This window comes from Prunus avium, chromosome 8, assembly GCF_965620075.1.
Source record: "Prunus avium chromosome 8, drPruAviu1.hap1.1, whole genome shotgun sequence".
In the NCBI taxonomy this organism is placed as follows: domain Eukaryota; kingdom Viridiplantae; phylum Streptophyta; class Magnoliopsida; order Rosales; family Rosaceae; genus Prunus; species Prunus avium.
The window spans coordinates 9,908,791-9,931,930 of record NC_142291.1 but is presented as its reverse complement, the minus strand read 5'-3'; the positions used below and the strand labels follow the sequence as shown (position 1 = coordinate 9,931,930).

The following is a 23,140-nucleotide window of genomic DNA, read 5'->3' as shown; positions in this document are numbered from 1 at the left end:
ATCAAGCATAAATTAGACTTATATAACCATATAATGTGAGCTTTTGAGCCTTGTGCTTCATTTCATGAATGTTATACACATACTCTTATTTTCTTGTCATCAAAGTTGTTGTTTGATCTCATTATTCATTGATTTGGTTGATCACTTAAAAGTCATTCATTCTTATGCAATTTGATTTCATGACATTTAAGAAGTGATATTAAGGCCCTCTTTGGATCGTTTGTGCCTCTCAAGCTAACCTTATGCATGCTTAAGCATGATTTTCCATTGTTAACCATTTTGAGCCTACATGTAAACCTTTTCTTTCATTTTACCAATTATATTTCCTCGCCTTAGCCCGAAAAACAAATATTTACCTTTCTAAGGAACTCATGAGCTCTAATTCGGATGTGTTTTTCATGCTAAGTTTGGGAAGGGATATTACATAGAAGAAAAAAAGAAAAAAAAAGAAAATCACACAATTGGTGAAAGAAAAGAAAAGAAAAAAGTTATGATTAAATGGTAGTTGAATGAAATTTTGTTTTTGGGTTTCATTGGTGTTTGGAAAGGAGTTTAAATCATTGTAAATGAAGGTATAAGGAGTTTTGATCGTGTAAAAGAAAAAATCTAATCGTGATGATTCGAAGTCTTGTAAACAATTGTTTTATGCTCTTATATTTTGAGTTTCTTGGACTTTGTTTTATCCATACCCTTCATTTCTTACTCACCTTACACCCTTGGCCCCATTACAACCTATGCTAAAGACCTAAATTGATCTTAAATGTCATGTGGTTGAATTGCATTTATTTTTCTACTTTTAAGTGTTTGGCATCCTTCTTGAGATCATATTAATGCAAGTTCTTCATCTTTCTATTGCGAGTTAAGTCCCTTATGGTTTAACTCTAATCTCATGTTTATAACTGAGTGTTGCATTGTAGCCCTCTTCCGAGTGATTCATTTGTGACAGGACAACTTCGGTGAGATTTGAAGTTGCATTTGTGCTTGGTATGATTTTTGAAATTGTGTGAAAACTAAGATTGGGGAATTTGTTGCATTTGGCTATCACACTAATACACTTTGAACATGTTATGTTTTGAACTTTGCCGCCTTGTAAATAATGTCTAAAATTGAGCTTTTAAACTTTTGAGTCATGTGCATGAGTCATTTCTCTTCATAAAATGTTCGGAAAGATTGTTTTGAGTTTTTATTTATTTATTTTTATTTTTATTTTTGTTTTGTTTTTGTAATTATTTTTGTTTTTGTGTTTCTTTTATTTTTGCTTAAGGACTAACAAATCTAATAAGTTTTCTAACCACTTTGTTTTGTAGAGTTAGTAAAACGTTTGTGGGTATCGTTTCTGTTAAACCCTCAGGAGACACAACTCCTCCTACTAGGGATGCCTAGAGGTTTAAAGGCTTGTTGCATTCGCTCAATGCAATCGAGTTACCTACGAAAGTGGTCTAGTTAACTTCTTGTTTTGTTTTTAACTTTGTTTTGTGTTGTTTTGCTCGAGGACTAGCAAAATCTAGGTTTGGGGGTATTTGATCGGTTCATAATTGTATATCATTTTGTACCCTTCTAGCTTATGATTTGGTTATGTTTTTGAGTTAAACTTGTGCTTTTAATCCTTTTTGTGTTTATCTTTCAGTTCATTGAGCTTTAGGTAATAATGATGGCTTTGGATAGTAAATGATGCAATCCATGCATGTTAGGGCCTAATTTGGATGAATGGATGAAGAGCTTAAAGACAAACTCAATTTTGGCTACAGTCCCCTGCCAGCCCAGTTTCGTAGGTCATATTGCAAGCTTTGTTTCAGCAACCTACATAGCTCGGATGAGGCCACATTCTTCATGAAAGTTGTTCCAATGGGTGGGTAATATAACATATCCAAAATTCAGCCCTATTGGATAAATATGGAGTCTGTTACCTAGCAAACACAGAGCCATGCTCAGGATGGATTTTATCAGCGCGCAAAATGAGTTAGCAATTTGTTTTGGCCTTAACTTCCTCCTCCGACCTTGGATTGGCCCAAATGATATATGGCTGGAAAGAAGACATTCTGAACTTCAAGTTTGAGGGCTTAAAGTCTTAATTTGCTTAAGGGAAGCCCAATTCGTAAGCCCTTGAAGTTGCTGGTCATGCTGACCTCAGGATGAGCTATTATTTCTGGTTGGAAGCTTGGTCATGGTGACATGAAGATGAGCTAGGGCTGCTGGTGGGATTTATTAGTGAAGTGCATCAACCATTTCAGATTTTATAATGGAAGTGTTGTATGCATTAGTGAAGTGCATCAACCATTTCAGATTTTATAAAACAAAGTGTTGTATGCATTAGCCATACTTAATTCAGATTTTCAGCTTCCTTAGGCCTATATATAGTGAGGTTTCCCAAGCTTGTAAACACACCCCAAGGGAGGGGAGCTCTCAAACACTTCTCTAGAGCTCCCTTCCCTTCTCTCCCTCAAATTCTCTTAGTTTTGCTTTCTAGTTCTCAATTCTAGCTTTCTTTAATGTTTTCTTAGTTGTAATTTATTTTTCTTGTAATGTACATTCTTTCTTAAGTATTCAAGTTTAATTAGTTTCCAAGTTTCAATTATGGTTTTTGTTCTTATTCATTATGCTTATAAGTTAATATGCTAGTTTGAATGATTGATCACCATTTAGGCTTGCATGTTAGCTATCTTGGTTTGAATTAAGAGTATACACCATGCTTTAATTCGAATTGAACTATGAATAGGAAGAGTATGTATGGACATTCGACAACAGGGATTAGATACATACTTGGTTGTTTAAATTGTTCTTCTATGCTTAATGGGTTCCTAATGCTTAATTTTAGGTTAGACAACAAATGATCAAATTAGGGAATTAGGAACACAAGGTTATGACCACACACCATGGCTTAATCATACTTTAGCTAGAATCAATCCATTAATCTAATTGAACTTGGGAACTTATCTGCTTGAGTTAGTTATTTCTTCTTTCCTTGTTTTATTTATTTCCTTTATTTTTCATTTCTGTTTTGTGTAGGGAAAATGAATTGAATCATTCAATCACCAATCCTCGTGGGATCGACCTCGCACTTACATACGCTATACTACCGAACGGCTCGTGCACTTGCGAGTATCACAAGTTGAGGATGCAGCTTAATCCATTTTGGTGCAGCTGAAATCTACACAACAGCAACGCAATGAGTTTTACTCGCGACGCCGTTGCCTTCGAATCGACGGTTCGTGGGCCCAATTCTGAGGTCGGAGCCCAGATCAGCGGTTTGCCCGATTTGCCGTTGCACGCGCGTCGGTCCAGCTCCTCTCCAATAACTTACGCCATCTGTCCTACATCACCCCGTGGAGCTCGTCTCCAATTAACCGGGCACCGCAAACGAACGAAAGCGAAAAAACAACAGGACTCGACGCCCACTGCCGAAATTATTGGGGTTGTTCTTAACGTTGTCAGTTTTTTTGTTTTTTTTATTTTGGTTCAATTATCGTAAGGTAGGCCCCACAGCCGATCGGAACCGGCAGTTCGGCAGGCCTGCGCGCGACACATGGTAGGGGTGGCGACGACAAGGCCTGACAGGCCATGCCATTTCATGCGGGGGGCGTTGGATAGCCAACCCATGGTCATATGGCATGGCTCAAACGTGGCTTATATACTTTTAGGCGTTATAAGCTAACGGATGCGATCATACCAACTCACATGCACCGGATCCCATCAGAACTCCGAAGTTAAGCGAGTTTGGGCGAGCGTACTAGGATGGGTGACCTCCTGGGAAGTCCTCGTGTTGCATCCCTTCTTTTTTTGCCTTGTTGACGTTTCAATTGTCGTGGGTTTGCTTTCCGTCATCTTATTCATCTGGATGTCTTTTTTTTATCACGACCCCTTGGCGCAGCGTGACAATCGGGGCACACTATGATTAAATACTCCTAGAAAGCCTAGGATTGACGAAGGAATTAAAATAGGAAAATAACACAGTTACCAAAAACTTCAAAAACTGGATTTCGGGCTAGTAAACGACGTCGGATGCCCGAAAAAGCCCACGACTCATGGCAACGCAATGAGTTTTACTCGCGACGCCGTTGCCTTCGAATCGACGGTTCGTGGGCCCAATTCTGAGGTCGGAGCCCAGATCAGCGGTTTGCCCGATTTGCCGTTGCACGCGCGTCGGTCCAGCTCCTCTCCAATAACTTACGCAATCTGTCCTACATCACCCCGTGGAGCTCGTCTCCAATTAACCGGGCACCGCAAACGAACGAAAGCGAAAAAACAACAGGACTCGACGCCCACTGCCGAAATTATTGGGGTTGTTCTTAACGTTGTCAGTTTTTTTGTTTTTTTTGTTTTGGTTCAATTATCGTAAGGTAGGCCCCACAGCCGATCGGAACCGGCAGTTCGGCAGGCCTGCGCGCGACGCATGGTAGGGGTGGCGACGACAAGGCCTGACAGGCCATGCCATTTCATGCGGGGGGCGTTGGATAGCCAACCCATGGTCATATGGCATGGCTCAAACGTGGCTTATATACTTTTAGGCGTTATAAGCTAACGGATGCGATCATACCAACTCACATGCACCGGATCCCATCAGAACTCCGAAGTTAAGCGAGTTTGGGCGAGCGTACTAGGATGGGTGACCTCCTGGGAAGTCCTCGTGTTGCATCCCTTCTTTTTTTGCCTTGTTGACGTTTCAATTGTCGTGGGTTTGCTTTCCGTCATCTTATTCATCTGGATGTCTTTTTTTTATCACGACCCCTTGGCGCAGCGTGACAATCGGGGCACACTATGATTAAATACTCCTAGAAAGCCTAGGATTGACGAAGGAATTAAAATAGGAAAATAACACAGTTACCAAAAACTTCAAAAACTGGATTTCGGGCTAGTAAACGACGTCGGATGCCCGAAAAAGCCCACGACTCATGGCAACGCAATGAGTTTTACTCGCGACGCCGTTGCCTTCGAATCGACGGTTCGTGGGCCCAATTCTGAGGTCGGAGCCCAGATCAGCGGTTTGCCCGATTTGCCGTTGCACGCGCGTCGGTCCAGCTCCTCTCCAATAACTTACGCCATCTGTCCTACATCACCCCGTGGAGCTCGTCTCCAATTAACCGGGCACCGCAAACGAACGAAAGCGAAAAAACAACAGGACTCGACGCCCACTGCCGAAATTATTGGGGTTGTTCTTAACGTTGTCAGTTTTTTTGTTTTTTTTTGTTTTGGTTCAATTATCGTAAGGTAGGCCCCACAGCCGATCGGAACCGGCAGTTCGGCAGGCCTGCGCGCGACACATGGTAAGGGTGGCGACGACAAGGCTTGACAGGCCATGCCATTTCATGCGGGGGGCGTTGGATAGCCGACCCATGGTCATATGGCATGGCTCAAACGTGGCTTATATACTTTTAGGCGTTATAAGCTAACGGATGCGATCATACCAACTCACATGCACCGGATCCCATCAGAACTCCGAAGTTAAGCGAGTTTGGGCGAGAGTAGTACTAGGATGGGTGACCTCCTGGGAAGTCCTCGTGTTGCATCCCTTCTTGTTTTTGCCTTGTTGACGTTTAAATTGTCGTGGGCGTTTGCTTTCCGTCATCTTATTCATCTGGATGTCTTTGTTTTAACACGACCCCTTGGCGCAGCGTGACAATCGGGGCACACTATGATTAAATACTCCTAGAAAGCCTAGGATTAACGAAGGAATTAAAATAGGAAAATAACACAGTTACCAAAAACTTCAAAAATTGGATTTCGGGCTAGTAAACCACGTCGGATGCCCGAAAAAGCCCACGACTCATGGCACCGCAATGAGTTTTACTCGCGACGCCATTGCCTTCGAATCGACGGTTCGTAGGCCCAATTCTGAGGTCGGAGCCTGATCGGTTCATAATTGTATATCATTTTGTACCCTTCTAGCTTATGATTTGGTTATGTTTTTGAGTTAAACTTGTGCTTTTAATCCTTTTTGTGTTTATCTTTCAGTTCATTGAGCTTTAGGTAATAATGATGGCTTTAGAGAGCATAATTCATGCAATTCAAGCATGTTAAGGCCTAATTTGGATGAATGGATGAAGAGCTTAAAGACAAACTCATTTTGGCTACAGCCCCCTGCCAGTCCAGTTCCGTAGGTCATATTGCAAGCTTTGTTTCAACCACCTAAATAGCTCGAATGAGGCCACATTCTTCATGAAAGTTGTTCCAATTGGTGTGTACTATAACATATCCGAAATTCAGCCCCATTGGATAAATCTGGAGTCCGTTACCTAGCAAACACAGAACCATGCTCAGGATGGATCTTATCAGCGCGGAAAATGAGTTAGCAATTTGTTTCGGCCTTAACTTCTTCCTCCGACCTTGGATTGGCCCAAATAACATATGGCTGGAAAGAAGACATTCTGAACTTCAATTTCGAGTGCTTAAAGTCCTAATTTGATTAAGAGAAGCCCAAGTTGTAAGCCCTTGAAGTTGCTGGTCATGCTGACCTCAGCATGTGCTGGTTGGATTCTTGGTCATGGTGAGCTAGGTATGAGCTATCATTTCTGGTTGGAAGCTTGGTCATGGTGACATGAAGATGAGCTAGGGCTGCTGGTGGGATCTATTGGTGAAGTGCATCAACCAATTCAAGATTTTCTAATACAAGTGCATCACCCAATTTAGATTTTCTAATACAAGTGCATCAACCATTTCAGATTTTATAAAACAAGTGTTGTATGCATTAGCCATATTGAATTCAGATTTTCACTTCCCCTAGGCCTATAAATAGGGAAGTTCTCTAAGCTTGTAAACACACCCCAAGGGGGGGAGCTCTCAAACACTTCTCTAGAGCTCCCTCCCCTTCTCTCCCTCAAATTCTCTTAGTTTCTCTTTCTAGTTTTCAATTGTTATAATGAGATCTTTGTGCTGAAATTTTCCTTTAAGTCTTTCCAAGTTCTACTTTAATTTTCATTGTTATGTAAATTCTTTTCTTTAGTTTCAAGTTTGATTAGTTTCCAAGTTTCAATTATGATTTTTGTTCTTATTCATTATGCTTATAAGTTAATATGCTAGTTTGAATGATTGATCACCATTTAGGCTTGCATGTTAGCTATCTTGGTTTGAATTAAGAGTAGACACCATACTTTAATTCGAATTGAACTATGAATAGGAAGAGTATGTATGGACATTCGACAACAGGGATTAGATACATGCTTGGTTGTTTAAATTGTTCTTCTATGCTTAATGGGTTCCTAATGCTTAATTTTAGGTTAGACAACAAATGATCAAATTAGGGAATTAGGAACACAAGGTTATGACCACACACCATGGCTTAATCATACTTTAGCTAGAATCAATCCATTAATCTAAATTGAACTTGGGAACTTATTTGCTTGAGTTACTTATTTCTTTCATCCTTGTTTTATGTTCTTTGTTTTTGTTTCTATTTTGTGTAGGGAAACTAAATTGGATCATTCAATCACCAATCCCTGTGGAATCGACCTCGCACTTACATATGCTATACTACCAACGGTTCGTGCACTTGCGAGTATCACAAGTTGAGGATGCAACTGAATCCATTTTGGTGCAGCTGTATCTACGCAACAAGTTTTTGGCGCCGTTGCCGGGGATCGGTAACATTGTTTGATTCTATTTGGCTTTCCTACTTTATTTTATTTGTTTTTCTTAACTAGACAATTTCTTGTTTTAAAGTTAATGACGTTAATGGACAAGTTGTGTTTGTAGTCCAACAGAAAAGGACAATTGCCCAACAAGCAAGAGAACTGGGTTTAAGTCCCAGCTTACACAACCCATTGGTGCTTGTTGCTTTGAAACATGGAATTGGATGTGTGTTGATTTTCCTTTTCATTTTAGTTTTTATTTCCTAATCCTTTAATTCTATTTCAAGTTTTCTATGTTTGTTTTAGCAATTTATTATAGCTCAATAATAAATGGAGAGAGATGGCAACCTCAATCATAAGAATGGGAAGTGTGGAGCAGTGGGAGAAGTCGCGACCTCCAAGTGCATCCATGCTCGACCTAATCGCTTCAAGGGGGAGCATTTCAATCCTTTCTCTTCTTTGAATTCTGTTTATTTTCGTAGTTGTTTTTGCCTTTTGGTCCGCGTTGAGTTCTTTGTTTTTCTATGCTGAATCCAACCATATAAAGAACGTAAAATTTAGACTTACGGTTGGAAAGTTATAGCCTAAAAACTGAACAGAGGTCGAAGCTGAAAAACATAGAAACGAATCTGTCCAAATGGTGATAAACAGGTGATAGAAAGTGCTGTTTGTTTTTTTTTCTTTGGTTTCTTGGTTTGTTTCTTTTAGTACAATAATTTATATCGTTTGTTTGAGTTTGTTTATAGTACTTAGTTCATTTTCATTTATGGTTTGTTGTTTCATTTTATCTTAATTTGTTTTTATTTCTTATCTTAAAAATTTTAAAATTAAAAAAAAAAAAAGATTTTTCATATGAGCCGACTTATGGTAACCCCAGTGAGCACTTCCGTTAATACAGTGTCTAGGAGTTCTTTAGGCGACACCTTCGGTGTCTAAGAAGTTTGGGTTTTAAGCGGGACTATTGTGACCCCTCCAACCTTCCCGGATCCCCTGGCTGTGTTTTTTGAGGCCCTTAACTGGTCATCCGTGAGTTGCTTGTATATTCGTGTGTTTTTAAATTAAGTTTTCTTTATTTTCTTTGTTTTCTTTTCTGTTGAGTCTTTGTTTTTGTTTTGTTTCTGTTTTTGTTTTGTTATGTTAGTTTATTTATTTATTTACGTGGTATGGTTAGTTAGTTTATTTCTGAGTGTTAAAACACATTTTTATTTCAAACATTGCATCAATAAAAACAAAACAAAACAAAACAAAACAAAACAAAAAAAAAAAAACATAACAAAGAAACAAAAAAAAAAAACATAACCAATCCCTGTGGAATCGACCTCGCACTTACATATGCTATACTACCAACGGTTCGTGCACTTGCGAGTATCACAAGTTGAGGATGCAACTGAATCCATTTTGGTGCAGCTGTATCTACGCAACAGAGCCCAGATCAGCGGTTTGCCCGATTTGACGTTGCACGCGCGTCGGTCCAGCTCCTCTCCAATAACTTACGCCATCTGTCCTACATCACCCCGTGGAGCTCGTCTCCAATTAACCGGGCACCGCAAACGAACGAAAGCGAAAAAACAACAGGACTCGACGCCCAATGCCGAAATTATTGGGGTTGTTCTTAACATTGTCAGTTTTTTTGTTTTTTTTGTTTTGGTTCAATTATCGTAAGGTAGGCCCCACAGCCGATCGGAACCGGCAGTTCGGCAGGCCTGCGCGCGACACATGGTAAGGGTGGCGACGACAAGGCTTGACAGGCCATGCCATTTCATGCGGGGGGCGTTGGATAGCCAACCCATGGTCATATGGCATGGCTCAAACGTGGCTTATATACTTTTAGGCGTTATAAGCTAACGGATGCGATCATACCAACTCACATGCACCAGATCCCATCAGAACTCCGAAGTTAAGCGAGTTTGGGCGAGAGTAGTACTAGGATGGGTGACCTCCTGGGAAGTCCTCGTGTTGCATCCCTTCTTTTTTTGCCTTGTTGACGTTTCAATTGTCGTGGGCGTTTGCTTTCCGTCATCTTATTCATCTGGATGTCTTTGTTTTATCACGACCCCTTGGCGCAGCGTGACAATCGGGGCACACTATGATTAAATACTCCTAGAAAGCCTAGGATTAACGAAGGAATTAAAATAGGAAAATAACACAGTTACCAAAAACTTCAAAAACTGGATTTCGGGCTAGTAAACGACGTCGGATGCCCGAAAAAGCCCACGACACATGGCAACGCGATGAGTTTTACTCGCGACGCCGTTGCCTTCGAATCGACGGTTCGTGGGCCCAATTCTGAGGTCGGAGCCCAGATCAGCGGTTTGCCCGATTTGCCGTTGCACGCGCGTCGGTCCAGCTCCTCTCCAATAACTTACGCCATCTGTCCTACATCACCCCGTGGAGCTCGTCTCCAATTAACCGGGCACCGCAAACGAACGAAAGCGAAAAAACAACAGGACTCGACGCCCACTGCCGAAATTATTGGGGTTGTTCTTAACGTTGTCAGTTTTTTTGTTTTTTTTGTTTTGGTTCAATTATCGTAAGGTAGGCCCCACAGCCGATCGGAACCGGCAGTTCGGTAGGCCTGCGCGCGACACATGGTAAGGGTGGCGACGACAAGGCTTGACAGGCCATGCCATTTCATGCGGGGGGCGTTGGATAGCCAACCCATGGTCATATGGCATGGCTCAAACGTGGCTTATATACTTTTAGGCGTTATAAGCTAACGGATGCGATCATACCAACTCACATGCACCGGATCCCATCAGAACTCCGAAGTTAAGCGAGTTTGGGCGAGAGTAGTTCTAGGATGGGTGACCTCCTGGGAAGTACTCGTGTTGCATCCCTTCTTTTTTTGCCTTGTTGACGTTTCAATTGTCGTGGGCGTTTGCTTTCCGTCATCTTATTCAACTGGATGTCTTTGTTTTATCACGACCCCTTGGCGCAGCGTGACAATCGGGGCACACTATGATTAAATACTCCTAGAAAGCCTAGAATTAACGAAGGAATTAAAATAGGAAAATAACACAGTTACCAAAAACTTCAAAAACTGGATTTCGGGCTAGTAAACAACGTCGGATGCCCGAAAAAGCCCACGACTCATGGCAACGCAATGAGTTTTACTCGCGACGCCGTTGCCTTCGAATCGACGGTTCGTGCGCCCAATTCTGAGGTCGGAGCCCAGATTAGCGGTTTGCCCGATTTGCCGTTGCACGCGCGTCGGTCCAGCTCCTCTCCAATAACTTACACCATCTGTAAGGGTGGCGACGACAAGGCTTGACAGGCCATGCCATTTCATGCGGGGGGCGTTGGATAGCCAACCCATGGTCATATGGCATGGCTCAAACGTGGCTTATATACTTTTAGGCGTTATAAGCTAACGGATGCGATCACACTAACTCACATGCACCGGATCCCATCAGAACTCCGAAGTTAAGCGAGTTTGGGCGAGAGTAGTACTAGGATGGGTGACCGCCTGGGAAGTCCTCGTGTTGCATCCCTTCTTTTTTTGCCTTGTTGACGTTTCAATTGTCGTTGGCGTTTGCTTTCCGTCATCTTATTCATCTGGATGTCTTTGTTTTAACACGAATACTCCTAGAAAGCCTAGGATTAACGAAGGAATTAAAATAGGAAAATAACACAGTTACCAAAAACTTTAAAAACTGGATTTCGGGCTAGTAAACGACGTCGGATGCCCGAAAAAGCCCACGACACATGGCAACGCGATGAGTTTTACTCGCGACGCCGTTGCCTTCGAATCGACGGTTCGTGGGCCCAATTCTGAGGTCGGAGCCCAGATCAGCGGTTTGCCCGATTCGCCGTTGCACGCGCTTCGGTCCAGCTCCTCTCCAATAACTTACGCCATCTGTCCTACATCACCCCGTGGAGCTCGTCTCCAATTAACCGGGCACCGCAAACGAACGAAGGCGAAAAAACAACAGGACTCGACGCCCACTGCCGAAATTATTGGGGTTGTTCTTAACGTTGTCAGTTTTTTTGTTTTTTTTGTTTTGGTTCAATTATCGTAAGGTAGGCCCCACAGCCGATCGGAACCGGCATTTCGGCAGGCCTGCGCGCGACACATTGTAAGGGTGGCGACGACAAGGCTTGACAGGCCATGCCATTTCATGCGGGGGGCGTTGGATAGCCAACCCATGGTCATATGGCATGGCTCAAACGTGGCTTATATACTTTTAGGCGTTATAAGCTAACGGATGCGATCACACCAACTCACATGCACCGGATCCCATCAGAACTCCGAAGTTAAGCGAGTTTGGGCGAGAGTAGTACTAGGATGGGTGACCGCCTGGGAAGTCCTCGTGTTGCATCCCTTCTTTTTTTGCCTTGTTGACGTTTCAATTGTCGTGGGCGTTTGCTTTCCGTCATCTTATTCATCTGGATGTCTTTGTTTTAACACGAATACTCCTAGAAAGCCTAGGATTAACGAAGGAATTAAAATAGGAAAATAACACAGTTACCAAAAACTTTAAAAACTGGATTTCGGGCTAGTAAACGACGTCGGATGCCCGAAAAAGCCCACGACACATGGCAACGCGATGAGTTTTACTCGCGACGCCGTTGCCTTCGAATCGACGGTTCGTGGGCCCAATTCTGAGGTCGGAGCCCAGATCAGCGGTTTGCCCGATTCGCCGTTGCACGCGCTTCGGTCCAGCTCCTCTCCAATAACTTACGCCATCTGTCCTACATCACCCCGTGGAGCTCGTCTCCAATTAACCGGGCACCGCAAACGAACGAAAGCGAAAAAACAACAGGACTCGACGCCCACTGCCGAAATTATTGGGGTTGTTCTTAACGTTGTCAGTTTTTTTGTTTTTTTTTTGTTTTGGTTCAATTATCGTAAGGTAGGCCCCACAGCCGATCGGAACCGGCAGTTCGGCAGGCCTGCGCGACACATGGTAGGGGTGGCGACGACAAGGCCTGACAGGCCATGCCATTTCATGCGGGGGACGTTGGATAGCCAACCCATGGTCATATGGCATTGCTCAAACGTGGCTTATATACTTTTAGGCGTTATAAGCTAACGGATGCGATCATACCAACTCACATGCACCGGATCCCATCAGAACTCCGAAGTTAAGCGAGTTTGGGCGAGAGTAGTACTAGGATGGGTGACCTCCTGGGAAGTCCTCGTGTTGCATCCCTTCTTTTTTTGCCTTGTTGACGTTTCAATTGTCGTGGGCGTTTGCTTTCCGTCATCTTATTCATCTGGATGTCTTTGTTTTATCACGACCCCGTGGCGCAGCGTGACAATCGGGGCACACTATGATTAAATACTCCTAGAAAGCCTAGGATTAACGAAGGAATTAAAATAGGAAAATAACACAGTTACCAAAAACTTCAAAAACTGGATTTCGGGCTAGTAAACGACGTCGGATGCCCGAAAAAGTCCACGACTCATGGCAACGCAATGAGTTTTACTCGCGACGCCGTTGCCTTCGAATCGACGGTTCGTGGGCCCAATTCTGAGGTCGGAGCCCAGATCAGCGGTTTGCCCGATTTGCCGTTGCACGCGCGTCGGTCCAGCTCCTCTCCAATAACTTACGCCATCTGTCCTACATCACCCCGTGGAGCTCGCCTCCAATTAACCGGGCACCGCAAACGAACGAAAGCGAAAAAACAACAGGACTCGACGCCCACTGCCGAAATTATTGGGGTTGTTCTTAACGTTGTCAGTTTTTTTATTTTTTTTTGTTTTGGTTCAATTATCGTAAGGTAGGCCCCACAGCCGATCGGAACCGGCAGTTCGGCAGGCCTGCGCGCGACACATGGTAGGGGTGGCGACGACAAGGCCTGACAGGCCATGCCATTTCATGCGGGGGGCGTTGGATAGCCAACCCATGGTCATATGGCATGGCTCAAACGTGGCTTATATACTTTTAGGCGTTATAAGCTAACGGATGCGATCATAACAACTCACATGCACCGGATCCCATCAGAACTCCGAAGTCAAGCGAGTTTGGGCGAGAGTAGTACTAGGATGGGTGACCTCCTGGGAAGTCCTCGTGTTGCATCCCTTCTTTTTTTGCCTTGTTGACGTTTCAATTGTCGTGGGCGTTTGCTTTCCGTCATCTTATTCATCTGGATGTCTTTGTTTTATCACGACCCCTTGGCGCAGCGTGACAATCGGGGCACACTATGATTAAATACTCCTAGAAAGCCTAGGATTAACGAAGGAATTAAAATAGGAAAATAACACAGTTACCAAAAACTTCAAAAACTGGATTTCGGGCTAGTAAACGACGTCGGATGCCCGAAAAAGCCCACGACACATGGCAACGCGATGAGTTTTACTCGCGACGCCGTTGCCTTCGAATCGACGGTTCGTGGGCCCAATTCTGAGGTCGGAGCCCAGATCAGCGGTTTGCCCGATTTGCCGTTGCACGCGCGTCGGTCCAGCTCCTCTCCAATAACTTACGCCATCTGTCCTACATCACCCCGTGGAGCTCGTCTCCAATTAACCGGGCACCGCAAACGAACGAAAGCGAAAAAACAACAGGACTCGACGCCCACTGCCGAAATTATTGGGGTTGTTCTTAACGTTGTCAGTTTTTTTGTTTTTTTTGTTTTGGTTCAATTATCGTAAGGTAGGCCCCACAGCCGATCGGAACCGGCAGTTCGGTAGGCCTGCGCGCGACACATGGTAAGGGTGGCGACGACAAGGCTTGACAGGCCATGCCATTTCATGCGGGGGGCGTTGGATAGCCAACCCATGGTCATATGGCATGGCTCAAACGTGGCTTATATACTTTTAGGCGTTATAAGGTAACGGATGCGATCATACCAACTCACATGCACCGGATCCCATCAGAACTCCGAAGTTAAGCGAGTTTGGGCGAGAGTAGTTCTAGGATGGGTGACCTCCTGGGAAGTACTCGTGTTGCATCCCTTCTTTTTTTGCCTTGTTGACGTTTCAATTGTCGTGGGCGTTTGCTTTCCGTCATCTTATTCAACTGGATGTCTTTGTTTTATCACGACCCCTTGGCGCAGCGTGACAATCGGGGCACACTATGATTAAATACTCCTAGAAAGCCTAGAATTAACGAAGGAATTAAAATAGGAAAATAACACAGTTACCAAAAACTTCAAAAACTGGATTTCGGGCTAGTAAACAACGTCGGATGCCCGAAAAAGCCCACGACTCATGGCAACGCAATGAGTTTTACTCGCGACGCCGTTGCCTTCGAATCGACGGTTCGTGCGCCCAATTCTGAGGTCGGAGCCCAGATTAGCGGTTTGCCCGATTTGCCGTTGCACGCGCGTCGGTCCAGCTCCTCTCCAATAACTTACACCATCTGTAAGGGTGGCGACGACAAGGCTTGACAGGCCATGCCATTTCATGCGGGGGGCGTTGGATAGCCAACCCATGGTCATATGGCATGGCTCAAACGTGGCTTATATACTTTTAGGCGTTATAAGCTAACGGATGCGATCACACTAACTCACATGCACCGGATCCCATCAGAACTCCGAAGTTAAGCGAGTTTGGGCGAGAGTAGTACTAGGATGGGTGACCGCCTGGGAAGTCCTCGTGTTGCATCCCTTCTTTTTTTGCCTTGTTGACGTTTCAATTGTCGTTGGCGTTTGCTTTCCGTCATCTTATTCATCTGGATGTCTTTGTTTTAACACGAATACTCCTAGAAAGCCTAGGATTAACGAAGGAATTAAAATAGGAAAATAACACAGTTACCAAAAACTTTAAAAACTGGATTTCGGGCTAGTAAACGACGTCGGATGCCCGAAAAAGCCCACGACACATGGCAACGCGATGAGTTTTACTCGCGACGCCGTTGCCTTCGAATCGACGGTTCGTGGGCCCAATTCTGAGGTCGGAGCCCAGATCAGCGGTTTGCCCGATTCGCCGTTGCACGCGCTTCGGTCCAGCTCCTCTCCAATAACTTACGCCATCTGTCCTACATCACCCCGTGGAGCTCGTCTCCAATTAACCGGGCACCGCAAACGAACGAAGGCGAAAAAACAACAGGACTCGACGCCCACTGCCGAAATTATTGGGGTTGTTCTTAACGTTGTCAGTTTTTTTGTTTTTTTTGTTTTGGTTCAATTATCGTAAGGTAGGCCCCACAGCCGATCGGAACCGGCATTTCGGCAGGCCTGCGCGCGACACATTGTAAGGGTGGCGACGACAAGGCTTGACAGGCCATGCCATTTCATGCGGGGGGCGTTGGATAGCCAACCCATGGTCATATGGCATGGCTCAAACGTGGCTTATATACTTTTAGGCGTTATAAGCTAACGGATGCGATCACACCAACTCACATGCACCGGATCCCATCAGAACTCCGAAGTTAAGCGAGTTTGGGCGAGAGTAGTACTAGGATGGGTGACCGCCTGGGAAGTCCTCGTGTTGCATCCCTTCTTTTTTTGCCTTGTTGACGTTTCAATTGTCGTGGGCGTTTGCTTTCCGTCATCTTATTCATCTGGATGTCTTTGTTTTAACACGAATACTCCTAGAAAGCCTAGGATTAACGAAGGAATTAAAATAGGAAAATAACACAGTTACCAAAAACTTTAAAAACTGGATTTCGGGCTAGTAAACGACGTCGGATGCCCGAAAAAGCCCACGACACATGGCAACGCGATGAGTTTTACTCGCGACGCCGTTGCCTTCGAATCGACGGTTCGTGGGCCCAATTCTGAGGTCGGAGCCCAGATCAGCGGTTTGCCCGATTCGCCGTTGCACGCGCTTCGGTCCAGCTCCTCTCCAATAACTTACGCCATCTGTCCTACATCACCCCGTGGAGCTCGTCTCCAATTAACCGGGCACCGCAAACGAACGAAAGCGAAAAAACAACAGGACTCGACGCCCACTGCCGAAATTATTGGGGTTGTTCTTAACGTTGTCAGTTTTTTTGTTTTTTTTTTGTTTTGGTTCAATTATCGTAAGGTAGGCCCCACAGCCGATCGGAACCGGCAGTTCGGCAGGCCTGCGCGACACATGGTAGGGGTGGCGACGACAAGGCCTGACAGGCCATGCCATTTCATGCGGGGGACGTTGGATAGCCAACCCATGGTCATATGGCATTGCTCAAACGTGGCTTATATACTTTTAGGCGTTATAAGCTAACGGATGCGATCATACCAACTCACATGCACCGGATCCCATCAGAACTCCGAAGTTAAGCGAGTTTGGGCGAGAGTAGTACTAGGATGGGTGACCTCCTGGGAAGTCCTCGTGTTGCATCCCTTCTTTTTTTGCCTTGTTGACGTTTCAATTGTCGTGGGCGTTTGCTTTCCGTCATCTTATTCATCTGGATGTCTTTGTTTTATCACGACCCCGTGGCGCAGCGTGACAATCGGGGCACACTATGATTAAATACTCCTAGAAAGCCTAGGATTAACGAAGGAATTAAAATAGGAAAATAACACAGTTACCAAAAACTTCAAAAACTGGATTTCGGGCTAGTAAACGACGTCGGATGCCCGAAAAAGTCCACGACTCATGGCAACGCAATGAGTTTTACTCGCGACGCCGTTGCCTTCGAATCGACGGTTCGTGGGCCCAATTCTGAGGTCGGAGCCCAGATCAGCGGTTTGCCCGATTTGCCGTTGCACGCGCGTCGGTCCAGCTCCTCTCCAATAACTTACGCCATCTGTCCTACATCACCCCGTGGAGCTCGCCTCCAATTAACCGGGCACCGCAAACGAACGAAAGCGAAAAAACAACAGGACTCGACGCCCACTGCCGAAATTATTGGGGTTGTTCTTAACGTTGTCAGTTTTTTTATTTTTTTTTGTTTTGGTTCAATTATCGTAAGGTAGGCCCCACAGCCGATCGGAACCGGCAGTTCGGCAGGCCTGCGCGCGACACATGGTAGGGGTGGCGACGACAAGGCCTGACAGGCCATGCCATTTCATGCGGGGGGCGTTGGATAGCCAACCCATGGTCATATGGCATGGCTCAAACGTGGCTTATATACTTTTAGGCGTTATAAGCTAACGGATGCGATCATAACAACTCACATGCACCGGATCCCATCAGAACTCCGAAGTCAAGCGAGTTTGGGCGAGAGTAGTACTAGGATGGGTGACCTCCTGGGAAGTCCTCGTGTTGCATCCCTTCTTTTTTTGCCTTGTTGACGTTTCAATTGTCGTGGGCGTTTGCTTTCCGTCATCTTATTCATCTGGATGTCTTTGTTTTATCACGACCCCGTGGAGCAGCGTGACAATCGGGGCACACTATGATTAAATACTCCTAGAAAGCCTAGGATTAACGAAGGAATTAAAATAGGAAAATAACACAGTTACCAAAAACTTCAAAAACTGGATTTCGGGCTAGTAAACGACGTCGGATGCCCGAAAAAGTCCACGACTCATGGCAGCGCCATGAGTTTTACTCGCGTCGCCGTTGCCTTCGAATCGACGGTTCGTGCGCCCAATTCTGAGGTCGGAGCCCAGATCAGCGGTTTGCCCGATTTGCCGTTGCACGCGCGTCGGTCCAGCTCCTCTCCAATAACTTACGCCATCTGTCCTACATCACCCAGTGGAGCTCGTCTCCAATTAACCGGGCACCGCAAACGAACGAAAGCGAAAAAACAACAGGACTCGACGCCCACTGCCGAAATTATTGGGGTTGTTCTTAACGTTGTCAGTTTTTTTGTTTTTTTTTGTTTTGGTTCAATTATCGTAAGGTAGGCCCCACAGCCGATCGGAACCGGCAGTTCGGCAGGCCTGCGCGCGACACATGGTAGGGGTGGCGACGACAAGGCCTGACAGGCCATGCCATTTCATGCGGGGGGCGTTGGATAGCCAACCCATGGTCATATGGCATGGCTCAAACGTGGCTTATATACTTTTAGGCGTTATAAGCTAACGGATGCGATCATACCAACTCACATGCACCGGATCCCATCAGAACTCCGAAGTTAAGCGAGTTTGGGCGAGAGTAGTGCTAGGATGGGTGACCTCCTGGGAAGTCCTCGTGTTGCATCCCTTCTTTTTTTGCCTTGTTGACGTTTCAATTGTCGTGGGCGTTTGCTTTCCGTCATCTTATTCATCTGGATGTCTTTGTTTTATCACGACCCCGTGGCGCAGCGTGACAATCGGGGCACACTATGATTAAATACTCCTAGAAAGCCTAGGATTAACGAAGGAATTAAAATAGGAAAATAACACAGTTACCAAAAACTTCAAAAACTGGATTTCGGGCTAGTAAAGGACGTCGGATGCCCGAAAAAGCCCACGACTCATGGCACCGCAATGAGTTTTACTCGCGACGCCGTTGCCTTCGAATCGACGGTTCGTGGGCCCAATTCTGAGGTCGGAGCCCAGATCAGCGGTTTGCCCGATTTGCCGTTGCACGCGCGTCGGTCCAACTCCTCTCCAATAACTTACGCCATCTGTCCTACATCACCCCGTGGAGCTCGTCTCCAATTACCCGGGCACCGCAAACGAACGAAAGTGAAAAAACAACAGGACTCGACGCCCACTGCCGAAATTATTGGGGTTGTTCTTAACGTTGTCAGTTTTTTTGTTTTTTTTTTGTTTTGGTTCAATTATCGTAAGGTAGGCCCCACAGCCGATCGGAACCGGCAGTTCGGCAGGCCTGCGCGCGACACATGGTAGGGGTGGCGACGACAAGGCCTGACAGGCCATGCCATTTCATGCGGGGGGCGTTGGATAGCCAACCCATGGTCATATGGCATGGCTCAAACGTGGCTTATATACTTTTAGGCGTTATAAGCTAACGGATGCGATCATACCAACTCACATGCACCGGATCCCATCAGAACTCCGAAGTTAAGCGAGTTTGGGCGAGAGTAGTACTAGGATGGGTGACCTCCTGGGAAGTCCTCGTGTTGCATCCCTTCTTTTTTTGCCTTGTTGACGTTTCAATTGTCGTGGGCGTTTGCTTTCCGTCATCTTATTCATCTGGATGTCTTTGTTTTATCACGACCCCGTGGCGCAGCGTGACAATCGGGGCACACTATGATTAAATACTCCTAGAAAGCCTAGGATTAACGAAGGAATTAAAATAGGAAAATAACACAGTTACCAAAAACTTCAAAAACTGGATTTCGGGCTAGTAAACGACGTCGGATGCCCGGAAAAGCCCACGACTCATGGCAACGCAATGAGTTTTACTCGCGACGCCGTTGCCTTCGAATCGACGGTTCGTGGGCCCAATTCTGAGGTCGGAGCCCAGATCAGCGGTTTGCCCGATTTGCCGTTGCACGCGCGTCGGTCCAGCTCCTCTCCAATAACTTACGCCATCTGTCCTACATCACCCGTGGAGCTCGTTTCCAATTAACCGGGCACTGCAAACGAACGAAAGCGAAAAAACAACAGGACTCGACGCCGACTGCCGAAATTGTTGGGGTTGTTCTTAACGTTGTCAGTTTTTTTGTTTTTTTTTGTTTTGGTTCAATTATCGTAAGGTAGGCCCCACAGCCGATCGGAACCGGCAGTTCGGCAGGCCTGCGCGCGACACATATTAGGGGTGGCGACGACAAGGCCTGATAGGCCATGCCATTTCATGCGACGGCATCCCATTTCATGCGGGGGGCGTTGGATAGCCAACCCATGGTCATATGGCATGGCTCAAACGTGGCTTATATACTTTTAGGCGTTATAAGCTAACGGATGCGATCATATCAACTCACATGCACCGGATCCCATCAGAACTCCGAAGTTAAGCGAGTTTGGGCGAGAGTAGTACTAGGATGGGTGACCTCCTGGGAAGTCCTCGTGTTGCATCCCTTCTTTTTTTGCCTTGTTGACGTTTCAATTGTCGTGGGCGTTTGCTTTCCGTCATCTTATTCATCTGGATGTCTTTGTTTTATCACGACCCCGTGGCGCAGCGTGACAATCGGGGCACACTATGATTAAATACTCCTAGAAAGCCTAGGATTAACGAAGGAATTAAAATAGGAAAATAACACAGTTACCAAAAACTTCAAAAACTGGATTTCGGGCTAGTAAACGACGTCGGATGCCTGAAAAAGCCCACGACTCATGGCAACGCAATGAGTTTTACTCGCGACGCCGTTGCCTTCGAATCGACGGTTCGTGGGCCCAATTCTGAGGTCGGAGCTCAGATCAGCGGTTTGCCCGATTTGCCGTTGCACGCGCGTCGGTCCAGCTCCTCTCCAATAACTTACGCCATCTGTCCTACATCACCCCGTGGAGCTCGTCTCCAATTAACCGGGCACCGCAAACGAACGAAAGCGAAAAAACAACAGGACTCGACGCCCACTGCCGAAATTATTGGGGTTGTTCTTAACGTTGTCAGTTTTTTTGTTTTTTTTTGTTTTGGATCAATTATCGTAAGGTAGGCCCCACAGCCGATCGGAACCGGCAGTTCGGCAGGCCTGCGCGCGACACATGGTAGGGGGGGCGACGACAAGGCCTGACAGGCCATGCCATTTCATGCGGGGGGCGTTGGATAGCCAACCCATGGTCATATGGCATGGCTCAAACGTGGCTTATATACTTTTAGGCGTTATAAGCTAACGGATGCGATCATACCAACTCACATGCACCGGATCCCATCAGAACTCCGAAGGTAAGCGAGTTTGGGCGAGAGTAGTACTAGGATGGGTGACCTCCTGGGAAGTCCTCGTGTTGCATCCCTTCTTTTTTTGCCTTGTTGACGTTTCAATTGTCGTGGGCGTTTGCTTTCCGTTAGAGCTGGCAAACGGGTCGTTTTAACGGGTTTCGGGTCGTTAACGGGTTAATCCGTTTTCTTAACGGGTTGACACGAACACGACCCGTTAAGTTAACGGGTGACAAATACTAGACCCAAACACGACCCGTTACAATTCGCGAATATCCGACACGACCCGTTAACCCGTTAAGAATAAACCAGAAAGAAAAAAAAAAAAAAAAAAAACTATCACAGCTTCTCTACCAACACGCCTTCTCTGTCTTTTTTCCCCCAAACCCCAACCCTAACTTTTCTTCCCTCTTTCCCTCTTCATTTCAGTCCTCTCACCCCAAAACAGTATATATCTCTCTCTCACAGATATCTTAAAAACTTTACAACTAAATAAATTGAGGAAGAAAGAAAATTCAAAATTAACTGAGAGAACCAAAACCAACAACTCTAGAATCAATCACCCTCTGTGGACCGACCTAGATACCTCTTCCTTGATCCCTGGTGGCTGGGTTGGCGAAGTCATCCCTGGTGGCTGGGTTGGCGGAGTCTATTGAGTGGAGAGAAGAAGAGCAGAAGAGAATCTTGACAAAAAGATAGCAGAAGAGAAAAAGAGAAGAACAGAGCAGAAGAGAAGAACGAGAGGAAGAAGAAAAAGGAAAAGGGGAAAGAAGAAAAAGACAAAAAGGTAAGAAGAAAAAGACACGGAAAGAAGAAAGAAAAGGGGAAGAAGAAAAGAAAAGAAAAATATTTTGCAAAATTACAAAATTAACCTTCTTAACGGGTGGTAACGGGTTAACCCGTTTTCGACCCGAAACGACCCGTTAGCTTAACGGGTGGCTAACGGGTTCACCCGTTTTCAACCCGACCAAATAAGCTCAACCCAAATACTGATAATTTCGTGCGAATTCGTGTCGTGTTAACGGGTCGTGTGCAATATTGCCGGGTCTACTTTCCGTCATCTTATTCATCTGGATGTCTTTGTTTTATCACGACCCCGTGGCGCAGCGTGACAATCGGGGCACACTATGATTAAATACTCCTAGAAAGCCTAGGATTAACGAAGGAATTAAAATAGGAAAATAACACAGTTACCAAAAACTTCAAAAACTGGATTTCGGGCTAGTAAACGACGTCGGATGCCCGAAAAAGCCCACGACTCATGGCAGCGCAATGAGTTTTACTCGCGACGCCGTTGCCTTCGAATCGACGGTTCGTGGGCCCAATTCTGAGGTCGGAGCCCAGATCAGCGGTTTGCCCGATTTGCCGTTGCACGCGCGTCGGTCCAGCTCCTCTCCATTAACTTACGCCATCTGTCCTACATCACCCCGTGGAGCTTGTCTCCAATTAACCGGGCACCGCAAACGAACGAAAGCGAAAAAACAACAGGACTCGACGCCCGCTGCCGAAATTATTGGGGTTGTTCTTAACGTTGTCAGTTTTTTTGTTTTTTTTTGTTTTGGTTCAATTATCGTAAGGTAGGCCCCACAGCCGATCGGAACCGGCAGTTCGGCAGGCCTGCATGCGACACATGGTAGGGGTGGCGACGACAAGGCCTGACAGGCCATGCCATTTCATGCGACGGCATCCCATTTCATGCGGGGGGCGTTGGATAGCCAACCCATGGTCATATGGCATGGCTCAAACGTGGCTTATATACTTTTAGGCGTTATAAGCTAACGGATGCGATCATATCAACTCACATGCACCGGATCCCATCAGAACTCCGAAGTTAAGCGAGTTTGGGCGAGAGTAGTACTAGGATGGGTGACCTCCTGGGAAGTCCTCGTGTTGCATCCCTTCTTTTTTTGCCTTGTTGACGTTTCAATTGTCGTGGGCGTTTGCTTTCCGTCATCTTATTCATCTGGATGTCTTTGTTTTATCACGACCCCGTGGCGCAGCGTGACAATCGGGGCACACAATGATTAAATACTCCTAGAAAGCCTAGGATTAACGA

General features: G+C 45.6%; 19 non-coding genes across 19 annotated transcripts; all 19 read left to right on the top strand.

The window, feature by feature from the left end:
• Positions 1–3,653: 3,653 nt before the first annotated feature.
• On the top strand, positions 3,654–3,769 carry LOC148291541 (5S ribosomal RNA). The gene has a single exon (XR_015827088.1). It is a non-coding gene; the product is annotated as a 5S ribosomal RNA (ribosomal RNA).
• A 751-nt stretch (positions 3,770–4,520) lies between these two features.
• On the top strand, positions 4,521–4,636 carry LOC148291540 (5S ribosomal RNA). The gene has a single exon (XR_015827087.1). It is a non-coding gene; the product is annotated as a 5S ribosomal RNA (ribosomal RNA).
• A 752-nt stretch (positions 4,637–5,388) lies between these two features.
• LOC148291539 (5S ribosomal RNA) lies at positions 5,389–5,507 on the top strand. Its single transcript, XR_015827300.1, has one exon. It is a non-coding gene; the product is annotated as a 5S ribosomal RNA (ribosomal RNA).
• Positions 5,508–9,408: 3,901 nt separating this feature from the next.
• LOC148291538 (5S ribosomal RNA) lies at positions 9,409–9,527 on the top strand. The gene has a single exon (XR_015826872.1). It is a non-coding gene; the product is annotated as a 5S ribosomal RNA (ribosomal RNA).
• Positions 9,528–10,280: 753 nt separating this feature from the next.
• LOC148291537 (5S ribosomal RNA) lies at positions 10,281–10,399 on the top strand. Its single transcript, XR_015826973.1, has one exon. It is a non-coding gene; the product is annotated as a 5S ribosomal RNA (ribosomal RNA).
• Positions 10,400–10,934: 535 nt separating this feature from the next.
• LOC148291536 (5S ribosomal RNA) lies at positions 10,935–11,053 on the top strand. Its single transcript, XR_015826989.1, has one exon. It is a non-coding gene; the product is annotated as a 5S ribosomal RNA (ribosomal RNA).
• A 712-nt stretch (positions 11,054–11,765) lies between these two features.
• Positions 11,766–11,884, top strand: LOC148291535 (5S ribosomal RNA). Its single transcript, XR_015826821.1, has one exon. It is a non-coding gene; the product is annotated as a 5S ribosomal RNA (ribosomal RNA).
• A 712-nt stretch (positions 11,885–12,596) lies between these two features.
• Positions 12,597–12,715, top strand: LOC148291534 (5S ribosomal RNA). The gene has a single exon (XR_015827297.1). It is a non-coding gene; the product is annotated as a 5S ribosomal RNA (ribosomal RNA).
• A 754-nt stretch (positions 12,716–13,469) lies between these two features.
• Positions 13,470–13,588, top strand: LOC148291533 (5S ribosomal RNA). The gene has a single exon (XR_015827044.1). It is a non-coding gene; the product is annotated as a 5S ribosomal RNA (ribosomal RNA).
• Positions 13,589–14,341: 753 nt separating this feature from the next.
• LOC148291532 (5S ribosomal RNA) lies at positions 14,342–14,460 on the top strand. The gene has a single exon (XR_015826972.1). It is a non-coding gene; the product is annotated as a 5S ribosomal RNA (ribosomal RNA).
• A 535-nt stretch (positions 14,461–14,995) lies between these two features.
• Positions 14,996–15,114, top strand: LOC148291531 (5S ribosomal RNA). Its single transcript, XR_015826988.1, has one exon. It is a non-coding gene; the product is annotated as a 5S ribosomal RNA (ribosomal RNA).
• A 712-nt stretch (positions 15,115–15,826) lies between these two features.
• Positions 15,827–15,945, top strand: LOC148291530 (5S ribosomal RNA). Its single transcript, XR_015826820.1, has one exon. It is a non-coding gene; the product is annotated as a 5S ribosomal RNA (ribosomal RNA).
• Positions 15,946–16,657: 712 nt separating this feature from the next.
• LOC148291529 (5S ribosomal RNA) lies at positions 16,658–16,776 on the top strand. Its single transcript, XR_015827296.1, has one exon. It is a non-coding gene; the product is annotated as a 5S ribosomal RNA (ribosomal RNA).
• Positions 16,777–17,530: 754 nt separating this feature from the next.
• On the top strand, positions 17,531–17,649 carry LOC148291528 (5S ribosomal RNA). Its single transcript, XR_015827043.1, has one exon. It is a non-coding gene; the product is annotated as a 5S ribosomal RNA (ribosomal RNA).
• A 754-nt stretch (positions 17,650–18,403) lies between these two features.
• Positions 18,404–18,522, top strand: LOC148291527 (5S ribosomal RNA). Its single transcript, XR_015826907.1, has one exon. It is a non-coding gene; the product is annotated as a 5S ribosomal RNA (ribosomal RNA).
• A 755-nt stretch (positions 18,523–19,277) lies between these two features.
• On the top strand, positions 19,278–19,396 carry LOC148291526 (5S ribosomal RNA). Its single transcript, XR_015827295.1, has one exon. It is a non-coding gene; the product is annotated as a 5S ribosomal RNA (ribosomal RNA).
• Positions 19,397–20,169: 773 nt separating this feature from the next.
• LOC148291525 (5S ribosomal RNA) lies at positions 20,170–20,288 on the top strand. The gene has a single exon (XR_015826750.1). It is a non-coding gene; the product is annotated as a 5S ribosomal RNA (ribosomal RNA).
• A 754-nt stretch (positions 20,289–21,042) lies between these two features.
• LOC148291524 (5S ribosomal RNA) lies at positions 21,043–21,161 on the top strand. The gene has a single exon (XR_015826819.1). It is a non-coding gene; the product is annotated as a 5S ribosomal RNA (ribosomal RNA).
• Positions 21,162–22,864: 1,703 nt separating this feature from the next.
• On the top strand, positions 22,865–22,983 carry LOC148291523 (5S ribosomal RNA). The gene has a single exon (XR_015826749.1). It is a non-coding gene; the product is annotated as a 5S ribosomal RNA (ribosomal RNA).
• The last annotated feature ends 157 nt before the right edge of the window (positions 22,984–23,140 follow it).